The sequence below is a fragment of the Haliaeetus albicilla genome, chromosome 10 (genome assembly GCF_947461875.1).
Source record: "Haliaeetus albicilla chromosome 10, bHalAlb1.1, whole genome shotgun sequence".
NCBI lineage: Eukaryota > Metazoa > Chordata > Aves > Accipitriformes > Accipitridae > Haliaeetus > Haliaeetus albicilla.
The window spans coordinates 3,240,800-3,263,376 of NC_091492.1; positions in this window are offsets into that span (position 1 = coordinate 3,240,800).

The window sequence follows — 22,577 nt, forward strand, 5'->3', positions numbered from 1 at the left end:
CAGGCATGCACAGACCACCCCAGGAACCAGGGGAGAGACCCACAGCAACAGCAAAGAGAAGAGTATCTTTTGCTTTGCCTTATAATAATCTCTGTCGATGGCTCTGGAAAGAGGAGGATGTAGAAGTTTTTGTACAATAACCTGCATTCATCCGTAGGAGTTCGATCTGGGGAGGTGCTGAATTGTGGGCGCTTCCATCCGCTGCAGTGGGTGCTGAACACTTCTGCTCCTACTGTTCTCCCTCCTTTTGTGTGCTTGCCACCCCGTTCTTACCAATTTACCTGCTTCCCCATTTCAGGCAGTTTTCCTTCACCACAATGCATGTGGTCCATCTTCCCTGGGACATAAGTGATCCCATATTTCTCAAGTCAGTCCGAGATACTCAACTCTGTGCCCTAAAGAACCTCTGTATTTGGAAAGCAAAACTTCACTGAGCTGGACTTTGTCGTCATTCCTCCCTCTTGAAGCTACTGATGCTGAATTTCTGAAGAGGCCAAAGGAATTAGGAGCCAGCACCCACCGGCTTAAATGCTTTGGGCCCTTTAAAGACACTTGGGTGGACTATCTTTTGTCCAACATGTAGATGGAGGTGTACAAATGACCAGCAACATGTTGAGAAATCAAGATGCTTTAAAGGGTAAGACATTTCCATACATGGGTTCTGGCCAAATTCAGCCCTGTACTATGAGTAACTGAACAGGAGCTGTGCTCTTAATGCTGAATTTATTAGTCTTTTTTGTTTCAAGGTCTTCAGTAATTACCATCATGTGACTGGGGTTCATGGAGTTAAGAATGTTACACGTCCTGCTATCTGGTGTGGGAGTTCTCATATACACAACCTAAAAATGCAGAGAAACCACAGATTTATGAGATCATGCTTTTTAAGTATGCCCTTGTCCAAGAAATAGTAGTTTCTAAATCACTCGCACTCTACGTTCTTACCGACATATTGAATTTGCTTTTATGAAGTAGGCACTGGTCCATGATATTAATTGCCATATTAGTAAAATATATTTAGAGAGGACTGGAGATTTGCCATGTCACTTTCTAACTCCTTCTCTCTTCTCGACTCGCGGAGGGGAGGAGGGGAACTGCCGCCTGGATGCTTGCCAGGCCAAGAGGATGGCTTGACGCACATTGGATAGCATGAAAGCTCTCATTGAAATATGCTAAAGACACTTAAAATGGCTGGCTGAGCTCTGGTTCACTCATTTCGTCTATGGTTAAAATCTCCCTCCCACATTAAAGAATTTCCCTCTGATTTCTTAGGCCCCAAAGGCGACCGTGATGTAGGCTGATGGGTCCCAAGGAGCAGATCTTCACGTAAATTGGTCACAACTCCTCTGAGTTTAATGTTGTGCAGTTTGCAGCAGTAAATGAAAAGTTGCTAGGAAAAATAAAGCACATCCACCTATTAGTCACCACCCCAATTAGGAAGGCTCATGAAGAGCCTTCCTAATTAGTCCTTTAGTGCCAGGGACCTACAAAAAGCTTTGTGCGAGGTGAAATTCACATTTTTTTGTTCCCCAAATCAATAAAGCCCATCCGTTATTTGCAAAATCTGCTTAACAGGGTTCTTCCTCTGCATTTTCTTTCAAAACAAGCCTTCCAAACAGGCAGTTTGACAGCAAAGATGAGGTCAAAGATACAAAAATAATTTCCATAGAAGGTCCTGGTACCTCTGCTCAAGGTACAAATTGTCTGCTACAAACCTTCTTGGAAATACGGATTGACCCCTACCTGTGGGTGCGAAGGGGTCTGTTCTGCTGGCAGTGTTGGCTCTAGGGTACTCCTATGTAATAGAGCATTTAAATGCTTGAGGCCATTTGTATTCATTAGAGTGATTAAGCAACTGCCTGAGTGGGACACATGTTTAAAGTTAAGCGTGACTCTTGGTGCTTTGTTACATTGAGTTTTGTGGGCTAAACTCATGTGGATGATGTGTACAGCTCCCCTCTGTCCTCTTTTGACTTGTATTATTAATCTGATACCCTTTCCCAGCCCTTGCTGATTCATTCCTTTGCTGTTTCTTCCTTGAGCTTGCTCTGTGGAAAAAAAAATAGCAACTCTGGCTCACTGGCTTTTACCATCTAGGAGGCGTTAACTCCTGTAAAGGCTTACTCTTCAAGGAAGCATTAAGCGTTGAGTTTCTGTATAACGATAGGGTGCCTTGGATGGCATCGCAGTAACAGGCAGCAAAATTAGAAATTATTTCAGTGATGGCAACCTAATGTTAAAATACTGTGGGTGCAGTGCAACAGTGTAAATTCACCTCCGTCACTGCTGCTGCAATCCTGCCTTTCCACTCCCCAGCCACGTTACCTCCATCCCTTCCCTTCTGCTGGCCCTAGGACTTGCCTGACCTGGCCGAGCCAGCAGAAACTGCTGTGTGATTTTTGTCGGGCTCAGTTTTGTGCTGAATCAATTAATCATGGAGTTAGATGAGCACATAAGCTGGTCTTAAGGACGAGTGAATGGGGGCTGTATCCTTATGCCACCCTCTCATTACTAGGGTTCACTTAAACTTTAGTTTACTTAAACTAAAAAGCTACAGTGGGTCATGCAGTAAATCTTCCTGTTACTGGATGGTGCCAATATCCAATGGAATTGAGATTTTGCAGGTCTAGTGACTCTGGGCTCATCCAGTGGGGCAGGGTGATGGGTGACCCGGAGGTTTTGCAGAGCATCCATGGCAGAGACGGAGGTGAGCAGCGCTGCTCCTGGTAACCAGTTTTTACTGCTAGAGCAGATTCACCCAAATTTTTTTGCTATAGAAACTTGCAGAAAACTTAAGTTTGAATGAAATTTATGCAACTGATGATAACCAAGTGTTTTAAACAAAATGCAGGTAAAAGTTGGGTGAATGCTGGCTAACTGCCTGTTTGTGTCTCTTTGGTTTTTTATTTGGACCTTTGATTTTGCAAAACTCCTTTCCGAAATTGCCGAGCCTTTGCAAAACTGACTTGAATTTTCTGTTCAGGTTAATTTGCAGTTCCAGAGATCCTATTTCACCTGCTGCTGCAAGTTCATTTCCATTTTTATTGTACCTTTTCAGTTCTCAATAATTTTATCACTCCTGAAGATCTGTGCCTGGCTGCATCACATTAAGTTAAACGCAGAAAGGAATATTGCTGCCCATGCACAGACCTTTAGCAGAGAAACTCCCATTACTCCCTAGAAGAAACCCAGAATTAATTCCCTCCAGCGTCCCTAGCCAAGACACGTTTTCTGCCTATAGGACACCTGTCAAAGAGCAACAGACTTTTTATAAAATAAACAAAAATCGTTTGGTGAGCAAACTCAGGGAAGAGAAAAGAACCAGCCAAGTTCCGGATATCCTGGACAGCGGTTTTCATGCTTCCTTCAGCTGTCTTGAAGAAAAATATCATCTCTTTCTAGCCAATTCTAGTTTTATTTTGAGCCTAAGGATCATGCTAGGAATAACTGGATAACATAGATGAAATTTTCTTTCTTGCCTAATGTAATCAAAGGCTTAGTGGACAAGGTAAATGATGGCATGAGCTATAATTAAATGTTCTAGGGCTTGAGGTATCTAACTGATCCGAATGTCAAGAGCAGGATTCAAAATGAGCTGAAACGTGCGCAACGGACCTGCAAGGAGATGTTCCCTCTCTCTGGGGTGGATGAGGATTAAAAGGTCACATTCCAGCAACCCTAAAATGTGGTGGTGCTCAGACCCGGCTCACAGCTTTGGGCTTGCCCGGTGTCTCAGAAAAGCTGGGAAGGACTTTGGGCTCCTCTTCTGGGGACAATGCAGCAAGATGAACTGCACTCAGCTTTGCGGAGAGGCAAGCGTTGAGCCAGAGATGGAGAATCAGCCGATGACTTGTGTTGGGATTGTAGCTGAGTAAAGTCCTTGATGTCCAAGGCAGAGCTTTTGCTTCTTTTATCGCTGGTAGCATACAAATTAATGAGCTTTATGAAAAGATGATGTGGCCTTCTTGAACTTGCCCTGGATCAAAACCTCAGCTATGTGGTGCAAGAAATCCTTCTAATTACTTCTGATACTGAGCATGGAGGTTCACGCTTCTTCAAAGGCTCCATTTGCGTTCCGTTATGAGGTCCCCAGTGCTTGTGTCTCAAATCCAAACACAGGATGAGATGGAGGATGGATGCAGAGAGGCAGGATTAATTCGGTGTCTGTTGGGCATACTCTGTCCCCCTGTTTAGTTCCTGCTTGGCTTTTTCTTTCTCTCTTGACCTTGGTAGGTCTCTTTCCCTGCCCTGTGCTCTCTAAGTAACACCCTCCCCTAAAACTGTATCTTAAAAAAAATTCCCAGATTCGCTGTTCCTAATTCAGAAGCTCAGCTCAAATCAGGCAAAGAAATTGAAACAAACACCAGAGCAGTTTAGACAAAACTGAATTGCCGCATGTTTTAATTTGCTGCAATTTTCCTGCATGCAGCTCAGGAACCTCTGGGCGTTTTATTTGGTAAAGTGTGAAATTACATTAATGCTGGGAGGTGGAGGCCTTTCTATCTTAAGCAGATACTGTGCAACTGTTTATCCACAAGCTAAGAAAATGTTTTTGCAGTTGGCTGATGTTCAGTCCCATGAATAATATTTTGCAGAGGAGTTTGCTCTCTGATTAGCACAAAATGATCTGTGCGTGTCTAGGAACAGCCTTACGGTTATTCTGCTTGAAAGCAGGGCAGGTTTTTGAAATCCCTCCTGTTCCTTGGAATATCTGTGTTTGCCTTGGCATTCAGGCAACACAGAAAGTAGGAACCGCACAGAGGAGGTTCGATGAACAGAGGAAAAATTGCTTTATCCTGTGCAGATTGCGAGTGGAACGTGATCTCTGAATCAACTATCTCATTTCTTAGAATGACTGAAAAATATCTAATTACTCATGGTAGGGTGGAGCCACTGCTGCAGTCTGGCTCTTCTTGCATTTGAAACCCTTCAGTGTTCAGCCTCCCCCCCCCCCTCAGAAAGACTTGCTGCATTCAAGCTACCCGAGCCTAATCCTGTTTTTATCCTGGGGTAAATCAGCAATCCATCATTTAATTCAGTGGCATTTCCCAGTGATTTATCAGGATTCAACTTTTGAGGGAGAATTTCAGAACCTACTTTTCTGACCATTGGAGAAAGGCTTTAGATAGCAAATTTAAGATTGTTTACTGTTCTTAGACTCTTTAGAAATGGCTCCTGTACATCCAAGAGTCTTCAGGCCACGCAATGAATGTCAGTCAGGGTAAATGCAGATTTAGGACCATCACAACATGAAGACTTCCTTGAAATTCATTCTCTTGTTCTTACAAAGGGAAACTTGAGGCTCCCAAATCAATGTTGGATTGTTCCGCCCGTAAAACCTACATAAAGTTGGAGTAATGCATTGGTCAGGCTTCTATTTCTTGTTTTTCATATTTTATTAATTGCTCTTGAAGGGTGAAATATTTCCAGCTTTTGAAACATGGTGGTTTCTCCCCATCTTTTTTTGATTTTGAAAGAGATCTTTACTGCATTTCAGTGAAGCACAAATGCTTCTATGCTATGCTGAAGCATGGACTTGCACTGGGTCTGAGATCATGATATGCTTTGGTAGTGACTTTGTAGCCGGCTCTAGAGACTGAATGAAAACACGTGCTCACTTTTGGGAAAGCACTGTATCAGGATAGAAGTCAATAAGCGCATATAGTGGGCAATAGCACTGAAGGAAACCTCATGTGTAGGTTTTATGATGTTATCCTTTAATTTTCTTACAGCACTTTCCTATCCTTCCACTTTCTCAGAAGCAGGGAGCCTGTTCATAAGATTTCTTGATTTGATATTCTTCTAGGATAAAAATGCTAACTTTATTTTTTTCTGCACTATTCTCCAGACTTTTTTTTCTTTTCTATATTTTTAGTATTTCCCAGTTTACCTTTTAGCTGAGAAGCTTGTGCTATTGCAGCTGCTAACCACTGAGTTTGAAGGCACCTGGTAATAGCACAAGTGAGGGAGCTGTACACATAAATTTTGTGATGTTGTCATTGAGGGAACCTAAAGAACATGAAGAGATCTCAGCCTGAGAGACTATTTCAAGCTTTCCGACCATTTTCAGTGTTATTTGCAGTGCCAGAGGCATGTAGCTTATGGTTGAGGAGAACTGAGTCATTTTTGGAGGATGGTCAGGTAAGAACACTGGCAAATCAGCAGATCCAAGACTTACCTACAGCAGCGTGAGTCCAAAGCCAATCAAAGCCTTTCAAATACCTGTCGCTAAACAAGATTTTGTATAGTCTGCTTACTATAAGAAGTTAAAGGAATTTATCTCTGGAAAAACGGAATGACTGAGCAACATGGAAAAAAGGCATCAGAAGGGAGTGACTTGGGGACAAGGTTTAGAGGAATTGTTCTTCAACTTTTTCTTAAGAGAGAAACAGCAAAGTCTCTGTACTTTTGAACAACCAGGTTTCTTTGAATTTTAATCTGACCAACCCAGAAAATGGTACACAGGAGGAGACAGTATAACAAACTGAAGTAAAATCCTTCTCGCTGTTCTAAAATCTGTTTCGTGAAGAGTTTCCCAGATGAAATATTTCATTAGATAGATTAGGGAGATGCTTATGCCCATGGAGGCCATCTTTACACAAATGTAGCATCCCTCTTTATTGACAGGATCAGACCTACCATCTTTTCTCACTCAAGATGACCCTACAAAGACCCCTATATTATGTGTATACCATCAGTTGGAAAACACACACATGCTTCATTGTCGGAAGGTTATTTTTTTCCCTGTGCCTATTGATATGTTTACGATGCTCCTTAATTTTTCTGTTTTGCAAGCAGCATACAAAGTGTGCCTTGGGAAAATATTTGCAGAAACTTTGGCAAGGGTAGCCTTAGCTTTGCCCTGTGCTTCCTGCAGGTCTGTGGGGAACCCGGTCTCCCGAACAATGGGCTCTGGCTATCAGTCCTCAATGGCTTGACCTTTCTGCATTTCGGCTGCAAATCGCTGTGTACACACACAACATCAGCTGTACTTTCTCAGCCCCAATTGTTTGAAACTGCCTGAAAACTTCCTATTGAGCAAATGGATTAAAATGACCGCATTGGTTTCCCTCCCCCACCTGCTTGGTATCTACAAAACAACTCAATTAGTACAATTTGTAAGAATTTCTACAATGGTGGTACATTGTTATTTCCTGCTTGCGCACCTGACGATTTTGCACCCCATGCTGACTGGGGAAAAAATTATTTTTGAGCTCATTATGACTGCTAATTGGACTGAACAGAGAAAGGCTTGGGGGTAAGACAGAGACCTGAAATGAGCATTTAAAGGTGACAGATAAAGAGGAGGGAGGTGATGGGAATGAAAGCAGGGGGATCAGAGCAAGAAGGCAGGGAACACCAACACTGGGAGTGTGTTGCCTGGGTCTGGCCACCTGAAGCTTTGGGACCTCTTTGGGCTGGGGTCACCCTCTGGACGTGCTCTTTTTTTCTGACAGTGAAAGGATCAGCTTTACTCAAACAGAAAGCCTGAGCTGTGGCATCTGCCTGCTGTTCTTTGCGTCGTCCCTATTTCAGCATCCCTCCTCTCCAGGGCGTTTCAGAGGAAACCAGTTCTCGCCATCTTACAGAGGTGTGGAGGTGAAGTTCCTCATTGCTGGGGAAAAGGAGAACGTTACCCTCCTGCTGTGGAGGAGTTGCACAGGTCCTGATCCCTGCACTTCCCCTGGCTCATATGTGCACTTAGCAAAGCTTGTAAATTAAGACGTCATTTGAGCAACTGGGTGAATGTTTCTTTAAGCAGAGGCAGGTAGAAGTGTTGGTGTATTTGTACTTTGCAAACCCGGAGGAAGGCTGCTTGCTCAAGACTGGACCTCTTTGGCAGCCCTTTGTGGTTTGGTCCATTTTCTGTTTACAATAAGAAAAAAAAAAAGACACCCCACCACCCCCCCTCCAGTCCTCTGCAAAATTGAAAGCAGAAAGCTGGAACTGGATATGAAAAACTGGAAGCAAACTTCCTCTGGAAATCACAGGCTGAGGTCCTGCATGAAGTGATGCCATCTGCCAGAATGAACTAGTCCAGAAGCAGCCAACCTGCAGCTCCTGGTTCTCATGCCAGTTCCCTAACTGCTGTGGCAATGAGCCATCGGGAGCTGCTGGATCAGGCATCTCTGGGTCACTCTGGGATCCATCTGCATGATCAGCCTGGTCTAATCCTGCCAGAGAGCACTGGATCCTCTGGGAAGCTACTGGAATCTCCCCTGGACTCCCATCTTCCTGGGCTTTCCAAAATGGGAGCTAAATCTTGGTCAAATAAAGTCGTGCACGTGGTCTGCAGCACTGGGCAGGTTGGGTAATCTCTATTCCTGCATCCCCAGCCTGCTCTTCAGCTCTCTGTTTAATGCAGGGATCCACCTGCTGTGATGCCCTGGGGATCCTGTCCTACCTTGATAAAACAGCTCTCCTGCCGTATGCTTCGAGCAGTGATTTTTTTTGAAGAATACTGGGATTATCAAGGTTTGGATTAGCAAGCAATTTCCTGAGTTTCTTAACATCATAAATGAGGTCAAAAAGGTCTTTTTGAATGGAACCCATTAATCTCCTTGTTGTTAGCAAGGAAACGTTGAAAAGTGCAGGTGTTAACAGTCGCTGTGTTATTTTTGGGAGAATGTGAACTGAAACACTCACAGGAAGCATAGTATTCCCCTGCCAGCATCCTGGAGTATTATTTTAGGCAGTAGAACTAAGGGTTATGTGCAGGATTATGCTTTCATCACACCTTGAGGGCTAGAGCATTTCGTGTGCAAGAATTTTGCCTGGAGCATTTATTTTCTCTGTCTCTTCTGTTTTTGAAAATTAAAATAATCACCGTGGTCCCTGTCAACCAGCAGCATTACGATGCAACTCCTGGGTAAAGGCAGGACAGGAGTCAGTCACCGGATCACAGAAGGGATGCTGCTCTGCTTAAGGGATCATTTCTGCTTGCTCTGAAACATAGCAAGGTGGGGGCATTCATTCCCCTGGCTGCTCTTTGAAAGGCTTCTTCAGCAAAGCCTTTTTACAAATATACTGCTGGAAATGAGCCCAGGTAGGAGCTTTTGGATCTGGATCCAATAGTCAGCCTGTTTGCTGACTTTAGAACCAGACTCTGGAATAGGTGAAATAAATGAATGGGAAGGGATTGGGCACGTGTGGAGGTGAAGTGATAGGGTGAGGGTCCCAAAGTGCCTTAGTAGCAGAGCAAATCTGAATTAGGAAGACTTTTAGCCATCAGACTGCCGCTGCCTCCTACTACAGAGTCTTCTCCTAATTGAACTCCCGAGCGCTGTAGCTAAAGCAAGATCCATACCCTTATAACAACAACGCGAGCTTGTGTTTCAGGCGCACATCTAAATATGTTCACCAGTTGAAAGGTTTCCAAAACATGCAAACTTCTCTGTGTGCAGTGGACAGAGCTGTAACATGTTCTGATAGCAAAGAAAATGGTGAGAGGTAATAAAATAAGAAAAAAATATTCAAATTGTTGTTAAGGGTAATGAGTAGTAAATAAACCAACTTGGTTGAAGCACAGTTTTCCAAGCACTCATGCCTTAATATAATATGGCTGTGGAATTACAAAGAATGACCTTATGTGGATGCTTCTGCATAGCCAGACAAAGTTAAAAAAGCCACATCATGGGGTAAATGTCAGGCAGCATTGGTGGCTGAGTGGATGTGCTGGCTGGAGAAACTTTCCCCAGTGACATGAGATAGTTATAAAAAGAATCATCTCCACAGAGATTTGTAGGGAAGCCATCCAGGATCACTCAAGAAATTAATGACCCTCAAAGATGAACGGCTTGATGTTCCTTTCTGATACAAAAATGCTGAGTGGAGGAGCAAAGTCACCCCAAACCTTCCCATTTATTTGTTTTGGTTTGTCCTCCTTTTTAAAGAGTGGTTACTGGAGTACATCAGCTCTCCAGCCAATAGAACTGGTAAGGGAAGGCCACCCATAACCTGAGTTTTTCCCATCAGCTGATTAAAATCTAGAATATAATCAAACAAGGTTCTCATTGAATAGGTGAGAAATTAACTTCCCATCTCCACCAACCTGTCTTGCACTATGGCTCTGGCAGGCCAGGCAATTTTTTTCTGAATATCTAGAATTTGGGATGGGTTAGTCATCTCCAGGCACTCTTCCAAGGAGCTCTTTATCGGCTACAAGTTCTTTTTTAGGTTTTTTTTAGAGTTTTGACTAACAAAGGAGGAGCAGCTTTTAAACGCTGCAGAAACATTCTTGGCCTAGCAAAGTGTAGACACTCAAGGTCTGCTCCAGTCATGCCTATGGACTTTAAATTGGGTGATGGGATCTCTGCGTGGTTACTTAGTCTGCAGATATATGGTTAAATGAGTGTTTAGCTTCACGTTGCCTCAATAATTACCAGATTTGCATCCAGTTACTGTAACTGTGTGACTAATCAGGTGCATAATAGGACTCCCTTGGTTTTAGTGCTGATTTAGAAATGCCAGAAAAAGCCAGGTTTTTGCTAGCATGTTTACTAAACAGCAAACAAGGGACCTAGGAACCTCCCAAGAATATAATGATGGCAACTGTACAACATAATCCAAATTGAATTTTTTCCCCAGATAGTAGGCTAGTAATGACTCAGAATTTTCAACCCCCTATTTACTTAGTGTGTTAAATGTTGCTTCCCAAGCTGAGGGAGATTTAAGCAGAGCAGGCTGATGATAGGCAAGCATCCTAGCCCACCAGCACTGTCGGGTTTCTGATAGGGGAACTAGTGATTGCTAGCCACTAAAAGGTAAAGGGAGGATAACTTCCCAGTAACCAAAGTCATAAATACTCTCTTTCAGCTTAAATGGGATTAATATAGATACTCCCTTCTCTTAAATGCACTGCTTTAAAATAATGCACTAACTCCCCAGCACATTTTTTTTTTTACCTGACATCTGTTCAAACATCTGCTCAGCAGGACAAGAATGAATCATATTACACTGATTATATTTGCTTAATTCTACCATGTAGTCTTTGATGCACATCAGGTCGACATGCCTAGCCAGATACCGCGAAAACCAAACTTCAATCTGTGTGTTATTGCACCACACAATTGCAATAAAAGGCCCAGATCTTGATTGTTGGCTATATCGACCCAGCAAGGAGAAAAGCCATTTCTTGTTCACAGGCTGCTGTTTCCAAATAGACTGTGTGTGTTGGGGGGAAAGCTTTGCATCTTGTTGCTCAACTTTCTCCCCATGAAGGGTAGTCTCTAGCAGACCGTAGATTTCTTCTGGATGAGGAAAACTCTTTCCTGCTCCCACAACACATGAGGTTTTGCTGACCTGTGCACAGAGCCAGCACCCTGAAGGGCACCATTTCCCTGATGCTCCTTGAGCACATTCGACATCCACACTGGGCTCCCCCAGGGCTACTCCTTCATCCGTTGTCCCCAAATCCTCATTAAGGCTTTGGAAGGGGAATTCTTCTTTCTCTCATTACATCATTCTGAAAGGGATGGTGCAGTAAGAGGAGGATCACAAGCAATTTGGTTTTTTCCTGTGTGTACCATAACCTTTGGCATTCAGTCTAAACGAGCTCTACATACATGCGTGACAAGTCTCCTCCACTGCTCTACAGGATTACCAATGTGTGCCCTTTCCAAAATGCTGTTTAGAATAATCCCCTAGATATGTGACTCAGAAGATTTCTTTTGATTAAAAAATAAAAGGAGGAGGAAAGAAGAATTAAAAATCACCTAAGCCGAATGATTTTATTCCATGGTTTTAATTAGGTGGTTGGGACCATACCAGAATTGAGTTACCGCACATTTGGAAGCATCTCAGGCAGCCATACAAATTACTTAGTTAAAACTAAAAGCTTCAGAAATCCCATGGATTACGTGGAGGCCCAACTAAAACTTCACAGGACAAGTCAGAAGAGGAAAAGCTGTTTTTATTTATATTTGTTAAAGTGCTTACTGGGGTAGAATATACAGTGCAGCAAGATAACAGTCTTTCATGTTTTTTCTAAATGCGTGTATATAGATTTTTTTTCCTAAGATGGCACCAAAACTCTCAGAGTCCAAGACAGTAAAATGGAGAACTTCAGAACTGGAAAAGAAGAGCTGGGAGGACCAAAATGAGCTCTCTCTATCCAGTACATCTTGGTGGTTTTGTCCCAAAGTTTCCTGTGATGTGTTGTGACAGACTGGAGATCTTCCCCACTGACATTGTTCATGAAAAAGTTGTCTGCACCTTAATTAAGAGACAATTAATCAAAGAGCTGGGATATCTGTAGATATGCAGGGGTTTTGTAGCTGTCAGTAAGGATTGTTTCTAACTCCAAAGGTAAAACAGGGCACACAGGTGGGAGGACACGCGAACACTTTGGGTTAGGGCATCTTCTTCTGCGTGCGAAGTGTGCAGATGAGCCCATAGGTTGGACCTCAGAGCATCTTTTGATGTCAGTCAAGCCTTCTAAGTTTGCTCATAACCACAGGCTTTTTCTTTTATTCCATTTTTGTTGCCCATATTTTGAGGGATGTTTTCACTCTTTCAAAAAACATCAGCCCAAAACTGGTTAAAAATGAAACTAAAGGACGGAGAAAGCCAAAACAAAGAGAAATCGTGCTGTAGAAATTATCTGGGCATCCCATTTTTCATCACCAATAAAAAGGAGGAAAAAACCCCTCAATAAAAATCCATGCCCAGGGAAAGCAAATGACTTCTCCCAAATGTCTTTGGTTAGTCAAAGCCTTGTTTTCTTGGAAAGAGAAAATGTGTGTTGAACAGTTTCCAGCTAGTTTTAATTGGGATATCACTCGCTTAACGTTTCTTAGAGGTTTATGTCAGGGTCACCTCAAGCTGGTGGACGAGTAGCCTATTGTAACATCAGCAAGAGTCCAGGGTAAATAACAGTGGCTGTTAATGACATTTTTTGTTTCCAGCCCTGACGTGCTAGGGAGCCCAGCGCTCTCCGAGGAGGGAAGGGGGAGCGGAGGACGGGCTGACGCCCGCTCCAGGCGTTGTACAGTTTCTTCATCTTGACGTGTTTGGGTGTTTTCTCAAGCCAAGTTTCCTTGCTTTTGTCCTGCTCTCCTGCTCCTTTCCTGGTACAATTCACACACACAAAAAAGCTGTTTATAGTGCCTAAGACGCCTCATAAATAAGCCAGGAGGTCTGTAAGAATTTACTGGAGCCCTGACGGTACCTGCCAGCCTCTTGTGTTTAGATGCGGATGTCCTTTGAAGGGATTTTTGGTTCCTTTCAGGCATGGGGGGTGTTTGGAAGGACCCTAGAAAAAGTTTGAGTGCTGGAGGTTTCGAGCTCGATGCCTCCAGGTTTCTAGAGTCAAGTGAGCTGGTTCTCCCCAGCATCCCTCTCCCCACTTTTCTGATTCAAGCTTCACTTGTAAGTCATTTTTCACAACATATCGACTCCCTTTTGGGCTGGAGCATTGCAAATCGGTCTGCTTCTGGGCTTTATCATCTCATGAACATTGAGATTCCTATGCTAAAGCAGCCATGATAGCCACAGAATAATTTAGGTTGGAAGGGACTTCTGAAGGTCTTCTGGTCCGTCAAAGCAGGCCCAGCTTTGAAGTGGCACAAGGCTGCTCAAGTCCATCTAATTTCTTACAGGCAGGCATCGCACTGGAAAGCCTTCTGCCAGAGCTGGCAGTGATCAGCTTCTTTCTGGCAGAAAGGCTGAGCACTTTAAGCATCCCAGAAAGCCAGATGGTTTCCTTAGTCCCCCTGGAGCAATCTCTCCAGGCAATCCCCTCCAGCTCAGCAGAGGGGCATGGCAGATTGAAGCTTTCATTCCTGGTTCCAAAGAATAACACTTGTTACACCTTGCCCTGCTCAGGAGGAGTGGGGAAAAAAAAAAAAAAGAAATATTAATGAAAAGCAAGGATCAATTGGCCAGTTAAATCATCCAAAAGCAAAGCAGATGCAAAAGGATGACAGTTTCTTGTTTGTCTGCTGGCCAATTCTGTTCCTCAGGATTTCAATTACAAACCTCAATGCCTGGAGGTGGCAGGAAAGGCTTAAACTGTTCCACGCAGAATTGCAGCTCAGATGGAAGAAAACGTATTTATTTTTCCTGACGAGGATGGGGTCACGGTGATTTCCCCTTGCTGGGCTCCTCACCATGAACATGCTACAGGGGGAAGTGTGGGCTCTTGTTGGGCTTCCAGAGAATTTACTTTGAAACCTTTTGCAATGCCTCTGAAAGTAAGAAAAATGTTCCCATTCATTAATGCTCTGGTGCAAGAGGGAGGGAGAGGAGAAGGAAAGTACATGGTCAACTAGAATAAATGCAGCATTGCTGGGATTAAAGGTAGAGAAAAGACAGGGGGAACCATCCTTTTTCATGGGGAAAGAAAAGAATTAAACTTTAAAAGGAATGGTTTTGCCAGAGCTCAGTGCAGCCTTTTTATTTTTATTATTCTAACTGTTGTGAGTTAAAAGAGATCCTCTAAGATTTATTCTAGTCTGTGGTTTTGGATTCCTAGCTGACAGCTGACCACCTCTGAAACAGGAGAAAACCAGACTGGATCAAGCCTCTACCCATGTGTGGACCAGTCTGCGTAGTTGCCAAGGTGGTTGTAACTTTGAGAAGATGGGAGAAGTGACATCCCCATCTGTCACATCTCTTGTCGGCCACATCTTTTCTCTGTCCCCTGAAAAGCTGTCTATCCAGGCTTGAGGAGTAAGATCCTGCCCTAATAATAATTTTTCTAAAATTCAACTGGATCAACCAAGTTTTTCTCCTACATCGGTGGGCTCTCTGCTGGACACATGTGATGGCTCCAGTTTTTGTCATGGTGGAAAGAAGCCACTGGGGTTTTTTGTGTGTGAATAGGAGTGAAGAAACAACCAGAAAAAAGAGTGATAGGGACAGAGATGGGATTTTGGCCGGTGCACCCAGAGATGCTCTGCAGCCTCCTCTGTCCATCCTCATCACCTCGGTGAGGAAGCCAGGAGATCAACCAACCTCAGACCATGCTTGGCATGAGGCTCAGCCCATCTGCCTGGAAAAGCGCCTGGCAAAGCCAGCAGCAAAATTAGTTTTCTCAGCTTGCCAGCAAAAGAAAAACCATTATCACATTCTTCATAACCATAATTAAGGCAAGATTAAAAGGGACCATGTGAAGCTGTTGGTGTTGAAATTATATGGAGTCTGATTAAATGCCTTTATTAAAATCCCATTTAACCTGCACATGCAGGAAGAGGAAAGTTTCTGTGTGCAGAAATCTGATTTACTCCTCATAAGCTGAGCTTGGCATTCATTTTACCATCTGCAAAGACCTAATTTTATATACTTATATATATATATATTTATATATATTTCTTTAAAACATGCAGAGAAACTTTCCTGTTTTTCTGGGCATTGAAGCTTGCAGGAAATGTATCACCACATGAATTTTTTTTATTATTTTTTTTAAGTTTTCCAGGTCTGCAATCACTTAGACTCTGATGCCGATCTTTACATATTCCCATCCAATTTTACTCACGTTGTTATATCACTAGAAAGAAAATGTCAATGGAAGTGACAGGACCTGGCAGTAAAATCTCATCCACTGAGCAGCTTCTTGCCCTCATTTTGCTTTCAGCAAACTTATTAATTGTTTAATGAATCAAAGCAGAAATTTCCAAGAAAAAAGGATTAATCTCTCATAATAAACATACCATTATTCTGAGCCCTCATAAGGACCAAGACATCAAAGAGGCTTTTTTTTTAACTTGCAGAGAAAGTCACAGGGAGATGGTGATCCAACACCTGATCCTGAAATTATCTCCACTGTACGGGTCCCCATCCAGCTGAAATTTTGTCAGCCGCAGTTTTTCCATTGGGTTGCGCCCTGTAAGGAAAGTTTTACTGAAAATATTAGCATACCTTGTGTCTGCACAGATCACCAAACTGGGTCAATCAAAGCCCTGTGCCCATGCTATCACCTGGAGTGACTGACAGCTGTCACTCAGAAAGGCAGTGGCTTCTTCATTTGGGACTGGAAATGTCTAGCTACGGATATAAGAATTGAGGACAGCTTGGTGGGAAGACAAGTGGAGCAAGATCCTCCTTAAAAAAGGGCTGGCAGAGCTAAACCAGACTTATTCGAGTGCAGGGTCACAGGGCCATTGGATGGGGCTGGCAAGGATGGGGCAATGGTGAGAAGACGAGGCTCCTCTCCAAGAGGTAGAACTGGATTTTACACTTACCGTTGCATACAGACATGTTGTGCAGCATGGAAAAATGGGTTAGTGCCATCCACGTGCTTCTCACGGCCCTAATTCCAACCTCTGAAGTCAGCGAGAAACTTTCCACCGACCTCGGGAAGACCAGGGCAGGACCCTACGGCCGTGCTGTTGTCAGGGAGATGATCGGTCCCTGCCTTGACCCTACATGCAAACCTCACGCTGGCCACGCTAACGGGAAGAAAAATGCCCAGGGGGGTCCTTAACACGGCTGTCACCGCTGTCTCTAGGCTGTTCCTGCAAGGCACAAAAAGGGATGCTGCTCTCCGATGGGTTCCCGTGCTCCTGAGGTTGCATTGCTTAAGAGTGGGATTATCAAAACCCTTTACATGGACCTAATTCTGCTCCAGGTCACGCTAGCAGGAGGTAGCAGGGGTAGCGCTGGTGAGTGGGAGAATTAGTCCTGGGTGCATGCTGCAATTTGGTTTTTGCTTAAAAATCAACACGCTTTTTTTTGGTAAGTTGGAACATTGCAAAAACATAAAAGCTCAGAAATCAAAGGTTTCCTGTTATAAATAATCTTGTATCCCTTAGGCATTGAAGGGGAAAATATAGCCAAGATTAGATTAAAAGATTTTGGGGGCTTTTCGTGTTTTGGTTTTTTTTAATTTAAAAAAAAAAATCTAAAAATAACCTGTTGGTGGGAGGTCAAGGTAAATGTTTCTTTGCAGTTGTTTCAGAATATGTTTATTAGTATAGAGTGTCAGTTTGTCTTTCTGGCATAAATGTTAGAAATATGTATGTCTCCACCTCCAAGGATCCCGAATCTCATGCTAATGGGAATCCTTTTTCCAGAATGAAAAATTTCACACAGGTAAACACAGGGTAAAAAGCTGCAGTATTTGATCGCTTTAAAAATCAGTTGCAAAACATGAGAAACTTCAAATCAGTGGAAACAGAGCTGAGATCTAAAAGTGCTAGGAAGTTTTTAGATATAAATACACTGATTTTATTCAATGCTACATGTCTGTACTCAAATTTGTAATTCTTTTCCCAGGGGCAGCAGTGAGGACAGTGGATTTTTGGACCCATTTGAACACTTGGTACCCAAAACAGCCTTAGGGCAATGTCTTTTACAGCATACAATGATGAGGTGTAAAAAAAAAATACTCTTTGTTTCAGAACCACTGCCTGATCATTTAATTTGAAGTTTCCAGCTTCTGAGAAATAGTGAGCAATTGTTCTTTATGCCCTTTGTCTGCCACTCATAAGTAAATGTTTGTCAAATCTTCTTCCTCTCTTTTTAGCTTTCTCTTTTCCCAAGCTATAATTCAGGTTTTTCTCCAAGTGTAAAATTTTAAACTGGGTGACAGTGAATTTTCTCTGCCATTTTTTTATTTATTCCTACAGTGGGATCTTACTGTAATCCTCTACAGAAGCTGTTGGTTCTGTGAATATATTTGGTATCAGGAAAATCTAATTAGCTAATTTGCTAATCTGTTTCCTTTAATAAATATGTATGAAAATGTCTGATGGTTTAAACAGCATCTCTCTCCTATCCCTTTATAGGCACTGCAGGGATGAAAGCATGTGTAACTTGAGTTGGGAAAAGTGTAGTTGCATCCTGGGAAGGATGACAGAACGGTGCTGGTTTATCCCTTCTGCTCTGGACTGCGGGGCAACGCTTCTGCTGATGGCACAGAAGGAAGCACTTTGACAATTAATGAGATAAGCATGTCCACTACCCCAAGGCTGTGTTACACCAGCAGCTGTGATGGCACGATGAGGTTGGGTTAATCTGTAATTAATACTAGGAGAGCAAGTGAAATACTTGGAACCTATCTAAAAATGTGTTTTGGCGTGAAAACCTGTAATCCGTGCAAGAAGAAAGAGGTAATGTTTCCATTTATGAAAGGCATTTTACAAGGCAGCAGTAAAAACTTGCACAAGTCCCGTTAAACCTGAGCTTGTTGGAGCACGGCGGCTTTATTGCCCACGAAGGTCGGGGGCATGCCGACACCGCGCAGGTGGCTCATGTCAAAGCAGAGTCCATGACCTCCTCCTTTTGTGTCATTCTGTTGCGCCTTGTAGGCTTTGCTGATGGACGATGGGTGCCCGTCATGGGGCGGGCAGATTGCTCTAGCACCAGAGGTCTTAAGGCTGTTGCTCCTCCACAAAGAATAGATGAGGGAACAACTGCTGAAGCTTATTAGACTAATAAGAAACTCAGTGATCCCATGGGAGGATGCAAAAGATGCGGGTCCTTGGCTCCACCACTGACCTGCTGTGTCACCTTGGGCAGTTCACCCTGGTTTTCACGTGTACCTCTTCTCTGTCCTAGAAGGAAATTCTCTTGGGCAAGACCCAGAGTCCTGCCGTGCTCATCCACGGACTCCTCTAAAGCCTCCAGGTCATGTGGCTGTACAAATAGTACTGCACTGCAAGGCACAGCGATGCGCTTCAGAGAGCTGTGATGGTTCCCAGAAACATAGCTAGATGGTGTTGATAATTAAAAGGGATGATTAAGCCTATTCCTGCTATAAATAGTGTTGAAGAGCTTTCTCTTTTCCATCTTGACCACTTGTAGAGACTCTTGATTCACAGTCAAATACCTTACTGCCTGATCCCTATGGCAGATCTCATGCCAAATATTCATTGCTCTCTGAGACCCAAGAGTTACATATGGGCAGAAGCAAGACTTAGACTCAGGAGGAGGAAGAGAGGAGGAAGAATTGGACTCAGGCCAATATTTTCTAAACTGTCAGGGTTTTTCATGGTGACCGTATCCTCAAATTCTCGTACCCTTTGCCTCAGCATCTACGTAGGTTTGCAATTTGAAGGCACATGGAGCTGAGACTTTTGCCATTGTGGAGTGACTATGATCACCTGTGATTCCCACTGGCAGGGATTTTCATTCACTTGTGTTAACGGAAGTGAGTCCGGTGATGTAGATATCAGTAGAAACAAGTGTCCTCAGATTTTTTTCTGGACAACCTCCAAAATGTTTTAGTAGGATTTTGCTTCTGTTTTATTTCCAGGTTTTATAGCATTGTAGATAATATAAAGTTAAATAAACTAGTCTCGCTCCTTTAGTCTCCACTTATTTATATATACCATTTCCATGAAAATCAAGAAAAAACACACACATAGGGTCAGAGTCTTGTTCCACATCAAATTTGCCCAAAGTTAATTGAATTGCAGAGAATATCTAAGCACGCTGCAAAAGTAACTTCTGGAGAGAGTAACCTGAACATGTCTTGAGATAAATTTTCAGTGGGTATAAAAAACAGTATGTGTGTATCAGGAGACTATTTACCCTTTCATGTTTCGTTTTCTTTTTTTTTTTTTTCTTTAAGTTCATATATACACAAGGAATGCAGCTTGAAGTAATTTGAGCAAAGTCTTCTCTGGCGAAAATTAAAAAATACTGAGGGCATGTGCCAGTTTGTTGGAACGAGTTACCTTTTGATACTAAATCCAAAGAAAGAAATTCTGCTTGGTAAAATGACCTGGTGCAAATTTTTTTAGATCTTGCACACTAGACTCGTAGCCAGCTATGTTACGATGTGATTCTTTATGACACAGCTGCAATAGCAAGTTATTAATAAAAGGATTAATGGTTAGAATAATAGTAATTCTCAGCAAACCATGTGATATGGGAATAGCAGAATCTGCAATGTGAAAACGCAATCATATTACTGTAAAAAACCTTGCACAATATGCACGCATCCATACACACACACATATGGTTTCATAATATATCCTAGATTGCAAAGAACAAATGGAATTTAGGAATGATTTGGTTTACAGTTCCCTTAAGTAACATTATCTTGTTAAAGACATTAACCTCAGGCCTTTACTGTTATATATTTGCTTTTATTGTTTTCATCCTGGGGAGCAACCTGTAGGAGAGACACTCAACAGGAAAAGAAGGTTCAAAGGGCATCAAAACATTGATTTTCAAGATGGCTGAACAGCTGTCTTGGGAGCACTGTGCAATTATGAAAAACAGACATCTCTGTTTAGCCTTCCTTATTATTAAAAATCTTCACATACCTTTCAAGCACTAATAATTGGGGTAAGATTTAGCTTGGCATCATCGCTTTTGCTTAACAGGCTTCGGTACCCCCGCTGAGCAGAATTTAACTAGATGAAATATATTCTCCTGTGCACTATATACAACCGCGTGCTGGCAGAAAGACTGAAAATGAGTCAAACAGCCTTTTCCAAAAAGATTTCCCCCAACACGACTGTAATGATCTACATGGGATTTGTTCTTTCTATTTACCCTTGGGGCTTTTATACAGTGTTTGTTTGCTGTGGGTTTATGGGTTAAGTATGCACAAATCTTAGAATAAACTTGAGGAATAACGTTTCCATTTAAGTTGCTTGACAAGTCCATTTTAAAACCCCTCTGGAAGCCTCTGCATATGCTCTGCAGAATTGCTCCTATTCCTTAAAACAGGTGTTCTTCCCTGGTTTCCCTTTTCCTTGCTGAAGGCCAAAGAAGCTTTTTAAATGCCTTTGGCAAACCCTACATTGGCTGACATGCTCTCTAGGGACAAATTATATCATGTGATGAGTTGTGTCATTTCCAGAGCATTTGCCACAGCTTCTCACCTGTGCTTTAAATGAGCTGGGGATGGGGTAATGCTGTATGGTCCCAATTGCATCGTCCCTTCATAGGCTCAGCTGTGCAAATGCTCTGAGCAGAGAAGTCCTAAGCCGCCTCTGGTTTGACTTGATGTCCCCACATGTGCAAATACCTGCTGGCTCCCTGGTTGCCTTCCCTGAGCTCGTTGCCCAATGCACAGCACCGTGCTTACAGGTGGACGCAGTCTGCATCTCACGGGCTGAGGATGGAAGGGGTTGGGCTGTCTCTGGAGCCCTCCTCCCCGAGGCGAAGCAAGTAAAATAGAGGTGATGCCAAAATAGACAAGACCATGAGAATGGGATATTCTGGGGAAAACCCAGCTGCTCCCAAGGGAAGGGGGGGGGGAAGTAAAATGTATACGTTCTTTGAGTTCCACTACTCAAAGAGAACTCAAAGTTCCATTAATTTCTTTCCCAAATGAAATAGCTTCCTCCGGAAAGTACATGGTACGCAGATAGCCCAGACGCAATGAATTCCGAGCTCTTGCCTCAAGGTTTCCAATCTGGGGCAGCTTTTTCACGTAGTCACAGCTTCAAAGATCATTTTAAGCATGTGATGCTTTTTTTTCCATTTGCAGTTGTCCTCTCTTAGTTAAGGCAAAAACTCCGTTAAGTGACATCCATTCAGGAGGTCACAGCACACAGTTCACAGGGACAAGCAGGCTCGTCAAATTTCTACCAGCTCTCATTTCAGGCTGCTTGCAAACTCAAGCACAAACCTCTTTAATCAGTTACAGCTGAGGGGTTATTTCTTTCCCACGACCACAAGAGATAGAGACCGATTAAAAAAAAAGTACATACGCCTGAAACTGTGGGTTCTGGAACAGAAAATAGCAGCTGAGAAGACGGTGTTGCTGTCAAATGGTGTTGCTGTTACTGCCTCCTCCGGCGCGAGTGTCTGGGGCTCTGTCTTCTCTGCTGTTCCCCAAGGATGTAATTAGGATGCAATGCCGTAGGTCTCCATTCATGGAGTTTCCTGGAGGCCAGCAGCTGTCCAAGGGTTTTTCCTTTTGACTTTTCAATAGCCCAAGACTTGGGAGTTTAGAGCTATTCCTTACTGTCGCAGGAATTTGCTGCAGAGAGAAAATGAACAAATCCTGTGGCAACGAATTGAGGGAAAAATCAATGTTTATTCTGCATTTATTATGAATAAAGACATGTTTCCTAAGGCGTGGATGAATAATTGTATAGTCAGGTGCCAGCGCTGTATTTAAAAGATACATTAACAGTATTTAAGGACACGGTGCCTTTTAAAAACACTGAATTGTGGTTTTGTCAATGAATGGTATTATTTCTGCCTTTAAAAAAAAAGAAACATACAAAATAAGCTGGACCACAAAGATCCAGGAACGGTGTATTTGAATGTGTGAAGTCATCAAAATCCCTTTTTTCCCACCTTATCCAGCATGCTCCGATGATTTTTTCCAATCTGCTTAGAATGAAACTGTAGGATTGTGTTGTTGGATGCTGACTGGTGGAAAATTGGTTATTTAAATTCCAGGAAATGTCTGATTTTTCAACTACAACTGGTTTCTAATTAGGGAAGAATCCAGCTGTCAGCCAGCAGAGGAATTATGAAATGTTAAAATCACTGGGGGCAAACGGAGAACAATTAACGTTCTGAGCCATAGCATTGTTGTGGTGCTCTCCAAATGCCGGGCTGCTTACCTTGCAAACACTCGCGGCGCGTTCGACTGGGGGATCCTATGGGAGTTGTACATGACAAGAGAACAGCGTATTACTTAAACTCTTCTGGGGTCAGCAAAAAGT